The sequence below is a fragment of the Desmodus rotundus genome, chromosome 3 (genome assembly GCF_022682495.2).
Source record: "Desmodus rotundus isolate HL8 chromosome 3, HLdesRot8A.1, whole genome shotgun sequence".
Taxonomy (NCBI): domain Eukaryota; kingdom Metazoa; phylum Chordata; class Mammalia; order Chiroptera; family Phyllostomidae; genus Desmodus; species Desmodus rotundus.
This window is the reverse complement of record NC_071389.1, coordinates 114345217-114352668: the sequence shown is the minus strand read 5'-3', so window position 1 is coordinate 114352668 and position 7452 is coordinate 114345217.

Sequence of the window (7452 nt, the reverse complement as noted above, 5' to 3'; positions counted from 1 at the left end):
TGCTTTATTTGTAGAATTTTTTCTGTTAAAGAAGTACATTAAAGAATAAAACACATTATATTAGGCATAGAGGAGATGCTGTTGACTATCTTCGTGGTCTGCGTGTACTCTTTAACAAGGATTCATGGCCAGGGAAACAAAAGACCCTCTTTGCCTGCATAATTTTATTCCCTTCCTTTGTTGTTTTAAATAGGCAAGACGTGGTTTGCATTCCTTTCACCACTAATGTCTGTTTTGTGTTTCTGAACAAAAATAACTTTCCCTCAAAGGTTGTTCCTAAAGATTGTTAATATTGCTCTGAAAGGTTGTTAAAGATCCCCTACCCCCTATGCCTTCCACTTATTTGTAATCAGGGTCTTGAGTGTTGCTAATGGAGGCTCCCTCCATGCCCTATCTTCTGTGATGAATATTCTTAGGTGGAGGTTCTAGTTGTGTTAAACACCTGTGATATCAGTGTCCTTTAGCCTTACTGTGAGGATCCTAAGGCTGGAAGGATTATCTGTGCATACAATTGCTCTAGACAAGGATGTGCAGCAACAACCCAGGAGTGTGAAGATCATCCATCACCATCACCACTGGAAGGTAAGAATCGCTCTTTACAGTTTACATGTCTTTTTATTCTCCCTCTTAATCATTAACAGCATCCTGCAGGATAGGTTACTCCCTACACACAGCCAGAAATGTTAAATGGCTCCTCCTACAGCACACAGGCTTGGCAGGGCCGAGATTAAAATGTAAATCCAATGTCTTTGCCTCTATGCTGTGGTAAACGTCCACTAGCATTTTGTGGAAGTCCAACTTCTTGGCAATGTGGAGAAAAAGCAGCTATAACCTTCCTTAACATTCTAACCTAGCTAACAATCTTCAGCCCAGAGGAAATCTTCCAACAGTCCAAGACAGATAGGTACACATGCATACCTGTAAATGTACACATTCACTGATCAACCATAACCTGAAATCTGAAGCCAGAGACCAGAAAGAAATTCTCAGGGTAACATTGTTATGATCTGGGTTTGTCTTCATCTCCCAGGGGTCTCTGATTTTACCATAAGTAAACCCTGAATCCTAGGGCCTTCCTTCTCCTAATTTTACCCTGCATACAGAGCCTCCAGGAACTTCCACCACTCCCCACCCTCCGATAGGTACTGATCTCTAAACTTGTGCAGTGATTCGTGCTTTCCATGTCTCTTCCACTTGCACTAGCGGGGTCTGTCTGACAGATACATTTCTGTGACTTCACTGGCTTCTACCGTTTCAGCCCCAAAAGTCACAGTACTTTTTGGTGCTGGTTGCGGCCAGGGGACTGTTGACCCTCCCCAAGGGTTTTAATTCCTTTGCACACCCTCTTCTTGGCTTCTATCTGACCTTGCCAGCAGCTCTTCACAGACACTCATATTGAAGCACATAGTGGGATGAGAATGAGGGAAAGGCCTCAACTGCCTTCTCGGTTTGAAACTTAGACTGAACATGAGAGGTCTTCCTGCTCCAAGACAGGAGAAAGGTGGTATCAGAGGAAAGAGCTTCTGCCCATTGAGGTCAGGGCAGGGCCGTTGGCAGCTTCTGTTAGTTCTGTCAGGGTAGGCCAGTGGCAGTTGACAGTTGGCAGTTCTGAAGTTGCGCTGAGGATGCTGGGATGGATTTTCAAGTGGTCCTTACATCATGAGCCTAGTTCATGCTCAAGGAAGCAGAATAGCAGGGAGAAGAGATATTCTCAAGTAATGCTAAAACCTCTTGTTAGTTTTGGGCTTCCATATCCTTCCTGAAAACTTTAGCTAATGTGCTAAGTAACCCAACTTTCCATCTCTTCCCCATTTCTTCATAGTAGAGGTTCTTGCTGGTAAAGCAGTAGCTGAAAGTGGGAAAGATTAAGGGTTATAGAAACTGTCCCAGCTATTCTACAAAAAGCTTTGTTGGAATTGGGTTATGATCTCCGAATCTCAGCTTAGGTTTGTTGGGTCAGGGACCTTCCTAACTCATTGGCTCAGAATTGGTAGAGGATTTGTTTTATAAATGCTTGATACTTGTTGGATGGATAAATAAACAGCCAAATGAAATTTTATCTGACAGAAAAAAATTGCCTTTACCAACAAAAGAGTTAAGAAAGCTCCAGCATCCTCAAGCCACACATGCTGGAAAAATGTCAGTTGTCAGACTCAGGGAAAAGGGGGCAAGATGAAGCAAGTCCTAAACAAGTCTTTGGCAGGGAATTTCCCTCCTGCTTTTGTTGCTCTCGCTTCCACTGAAGCACTAAAAATGCCATCACAATCAGTCATCAAAACAGCAACAGTAGAGTGGAGTTGTGTGAGTTCTTTATATGTTTTGGAGATCAAACCTTTTTCTGAGGTATCACTGGCAAACACCTTTTCCCATATGGGTGGTTCTCTAGGAAGGCAAAAAAATCAATTAAAAATGGGCAAAGGACTTGAACAGACACTTCTCCAAGGAGGACATACAGAGGGTCCAGAGACATATGAAAAGATGCTCAGCATCACTAGCCATCAGAGAGATGCAAATTAAAACCACAATGATATACCACTTCACACTGGTCAGAATGGCCAACATAAACAAAGCAATAAACAACAAGTGCTGGCAAGATTGTGGAGAAAAGGGAACCCTAGTGCACTGTTGCTGGGTTTGCTGCTGAGGAAAACTATGGAATTTCCCCAGAAAACTAAAAATGGAACTGCCTTTTGACCCGGCAATTCCACTGCTAGGATTATAACTTAAGAACCCTGTAACATCAATACAAAAGAAGCTATGTACACCTTATCCTGATATGATTCTGCTCCTTGAAGCTGTTTATGCCCCTTTACATGACCAAGGCCCCATGTTTCACCTGATCCCAGCTACTAATCCCAACCAAACCAAATCAAGGGGCCAACCTTGATGGTCTTGCACTTAGCCCCTGGCCTGGCTCTGCAGAGTTATAGGAGTGAGGCTTTGAGGATTTCCTTGTTTCCCTCCCACAGGCCTGTGGAAGGGCCCTGACTGAATGGACCAAAGTGATGGGCTGGCCATCATTGACACACAAGTTCCAGGATACCGACCTCGGTGATCACATCCACATGTTGGAAGAAACATGCAAGTACCTGGGTGAGTAAGAGTCTCTGAGGAAGCCAGGTCACAGTATTCACATTAGGGCCTCAGTGACGGGCTAGGTGAGTAAAGAGGAGAGGGCTGACAGAAGATGGCATCTTTCCTGTCCTTGATTCTCATTCTTCATCATCAGCAAACTCTGGCAACCCACGTTTGAATGCCAGCCCCTGGTCCTCCATATCTGATCCTCCTAGCATCCCAATCTCTGCCTTCAGAGGCTAAGGACATCATGCAAGGGGAGTAGATGGCAGTGGGATAGAGGCCTTCTGCTTAGAGATGTCAGGAAAAGATAGAGGCGGGAGTTCTCAGGGCTTTAGATCAGTCGTGAGGGTGCTGAGGATCTGTGGCTTGTGTGACTTCAGGAGTCCTTGTTGAAAAGTAAACATGTCAGGGAGAAGCAAGTCAGTTGGGAACTAACATGAGTAATTCTAATATTATGAATTTGGGTTCCTTACATAGATAGGATGCTTTATAGTTTACAAAGCACTTCTACATTCATTCTTCCAGCCAACTGTTGTTTCTTACACTAATGTCTGTCTGTCTGTGGTCTGTCTGTCTCTCTCTCAGATCAATAAATAAAGATTAGGGTGAGGATTAAAAAAAATAGAAATGTTGCTACACAGCTCTGTCACAAATACATGTAGTACATACTCTTCAACATTATTTTTAATGACTGCATAATATTAATTCTATTGTATAGTTAGATTGATGAAACCAATCTTTATTTTTGAATATTGAGACTGTGTCATCTCTTGTTTTCACAGGCAGGGACATAGTGGTTAAATGTCTGCATGTCTTCATGATTATTTTGTGAAGATAAATTTCTTAAGAGTAGAGTTGCTGGGCCCAAAGGGAGTGCACAGTTTTAAGGACTTCGGTGCTCATTGCCAACCTGCATTCTACAAAGTTAGATCATTTGTTGTTGTCACCAGTACTGTATGTGAGTGTCCACTTCTCCTGATGTTTTCCACCCTGGGTAGTATGTTTTAAAAATTATTACCAATTTGATAGGTAAAAATGAGAAGCTTGTTGTTTTGATTAATATTTTTTTGTCAGCAGTGAGGTTAAATATTTTTACGGTATATATATTGAAAATAAGTATTTTATTCTTGCACATTAATTGCCTGTGCCCTCAACGTTCTATGGATGTGGGAACTCCCTGAAGTTTAACATGCTTGGCTCATGCTCGTCACCTGCTGACAATATTTTTCCTGGATCACAAGTGTTCTTTCTCCAGGACAATGACATGTAGGGCATCTGTGAGATACATTCCTTGCTAAAACTGGTTTACAGACTTCCTTGTTCACTACTGAGCCTGGGAGAAGGGGATGGCCCAAAGATCCAGGAATTCTGGAAGGACTTTATATCTCTTCTGTCCTTAGCATCAATCACTGGGAAGTTGAACCTGAAGGACATACATGAGGATGATGTGCAACTCTTACAAAATAGTGAGTCTGGGCCTTTTTCTGGAGTTCCGGGTTACACCAGGAGGTGGGGCAAGATAGGAAGGAGGAAGGGGGAATTCCTTAAGGCTATGTTTTATTACTTTAAGTCAAGTTTGTTTTTACCCATATAAATATTATATATGAAGGCTGCAGTGGACAGAAGTAAGAAGAAGGAAACAAATGATCCATCATTAGACTTGTTGTATAAAATCCCTGTTAATAAAACATTCCAGTCACTGCACTTTTATCATGTGCTCCAGGGGCTGACACCGCAGTGGTGTGTGAGGCAGACAAGGTCACTGCCACCCAAGGATCTTGCGGTTTTGTGTTCTTTTAACTGCATTAAAATATTTTAAAATTAATTTAAATGTAGGAGAAATTCATGAGTATAGTCTCATTGCAAAAAAAGAGATCGATAAGTGTATAAAATTATATTAATTCCCAGCTCTTCTCCCCCCTCCCTCTGCCTGTTTGCTGTATAGTCCTAAATTATTTTCCTGTTTGCAGATAGAATAGATGTATGATTTATATATGTGTGATATAAAATATGTAATATATATATATTTATATACATAAACGGTTTCTGCAACTTGCTTTGTGCCCCACCTAGTAAGTTGGTACATACAGATCTGCATTCCTATAACCCTTGATGGGTTAATATTTAAGTTGTTTCCGATTTCATGCTATTCAGACAAGCTACCATGAACACTGTTATATATGCCCCCTTATATACAAGCTTGAGTTTTGCTTCAGACTGGACACAAAATGTAGACTTTTATCATGCATATTGAGCTCAAAAGAATTTAAAGTAAAATCACATTTTAACCTTCTCTTCTGTGTTGACATAAATTCCAGTCACTACCACTCCCAACTTATAGGCTTTTGTTAGTCAATATTTAAGTTCTCTTTTTGTAACCTATAATTTAGATGCTGTGGTTATTGTTATTTTTTTCTGAATGAGTCTAGTTTATTTACTAAGTGCAGTCTCCCTCCTCCTATTCTACTACTGTGTGTGACCTTGGTCTCATTTCCTCTTGCTTCAATTTCGGTAGTGTTCCATCAGTTTTCCTTATTTTGCATCTGATTTCTAATTTTCCATGGAACTCTACTGTCTGAAAGCAAGTTCAAGTTCCTTCTTTCCTCAAATACACTATTAATCTAGCCTGTCCTTTACCACCCCCTAGTTTACACAAGCCTTTTAGATTTACAGAGTGTCACATGCTGACCATTCTTTTTGTACCCATGACCATCCTCAAGTACACTTTTTAGAAATTCCTTTGGTGCTAGTGTCTTGATAGCACCCTCTCTTGGTTTGTAATAATTTCCTCTTACCCTCATTTTTACAAGATAGCTTTGCTAGTGACACAATTCTACATCAATTGTTTTCTCTCAGCACTTTGATGATATTCTACGATTATTGTCTGACTTTCTTTGTTGCTAATTAGAAGCCTTCTGTTTTATTCACTTGTAGGTAATCTGTCCTTTTCCTCAGGCTGCTTAGGATTTTCTTTTCTTTTTAAAAAAGTTTTCTTTCAAAGTACAGTGCAGAATATAGTAATACCCCAGGTGCCTAAACCCCAAATTCAACAAGTAGACACTCATGGCCAGCTTGCTGTTTCTATTTCCCTACTTACACCCTCTCCCTGCTGGAACTATTCTGAATCAATTCCCAGACTTCATAATGATTTGTTTATAAATATTTTAGTACATATTTATTTCCAAATCATACTCTTTTTTACAGTAAAAGATTGAAGAATTTATACTGGGCATGTTATGGAGCAGCGTGCAAATTATGCATGAATTTTTAAGATAATAATGTTCCAAGAATTTGTAGACCATATGAAACCTAAGGCCACTCCTCCAGACCCCTGAGGCTACCAAGTGATTCTCTTCTGCCTGGGAAGTTAGGGACAATTCAGTGAAGTGTTTGCTAGTCCTAATATAAAAGCCTCCTAATTTCAGAAGCTGGATCATTTGTCCAGGGTCACAGAAGAACCAGAGCTGAAATTTCTAATTCAGGGATCTTTCTGCTAACCCGTCTCCAACATTCTTTAATGTTACCTGAGTCCTGAAAAAGAGGTAGGGAATGGGAGCAGGGGCTGTGGAGGAGAGGAGCTGCTATTCCCATGTCTATCAGAAGAGTAATTTTATGTTTAAAAAACCCTTTGTTCCCCTCCATCCCTGAGCAGCCATACCTATGTTGTATGTAGGACCTATTTCTGCTGACTCCCCACCATTGCTCTCTGTTAATTAACTTTGTTTCTTTGTTTTTTTAAAAAATTTATTGTGGTTCAGTTACAGTTGTCCCACCTTTTCCCCCATTGCTCTCCCCTGCCCCATCGCTACCAGCTCCCACAGTCAATCCCCACCCCAGTGTCTGTGCCCATGTGTCCTCTATTTGTGTTTAATTGCTTGTCCCTTCCCTTTCTTTCCCCCGTTATCCCTATCCCCTCTCCCCTCTGGTCATGCCAGTATGTTCATACTTCCGAGTCTCTGCTTCTATTTTACTTACTTGTTTGTTTTGTTGATTATGTTCCACTTATAGGTCATATCATATGGTATTTGTTTTTTGCCACCTGGCTAATTTCATTTAGCATAATGTTCTCCAGTACCATCCATGCTGCCAAGAAGGATAGGAGTTCTTTCTTTCTTTCTGCTGTGTAGTATTCCATTGTGTAAGTGTACTGCAGTTCTTTGGTCCACTCATTTGCTGATGAGTACTTAGGCTGTTTCCAGCATTTGGCTATTGTATATTGTGCTGCTGTGGACATTGGGGTGCATAGATTCTTTTGGATTGGTGATTCAGGATCCTTAGGGTATAATCCCAGCAGTGGGATAGCTGGATCAAAAGGCAGTTCCATTTTTAGTTTTCTGAGGAAATTCCATACTGTTTTTCCACAATGGCTGTACC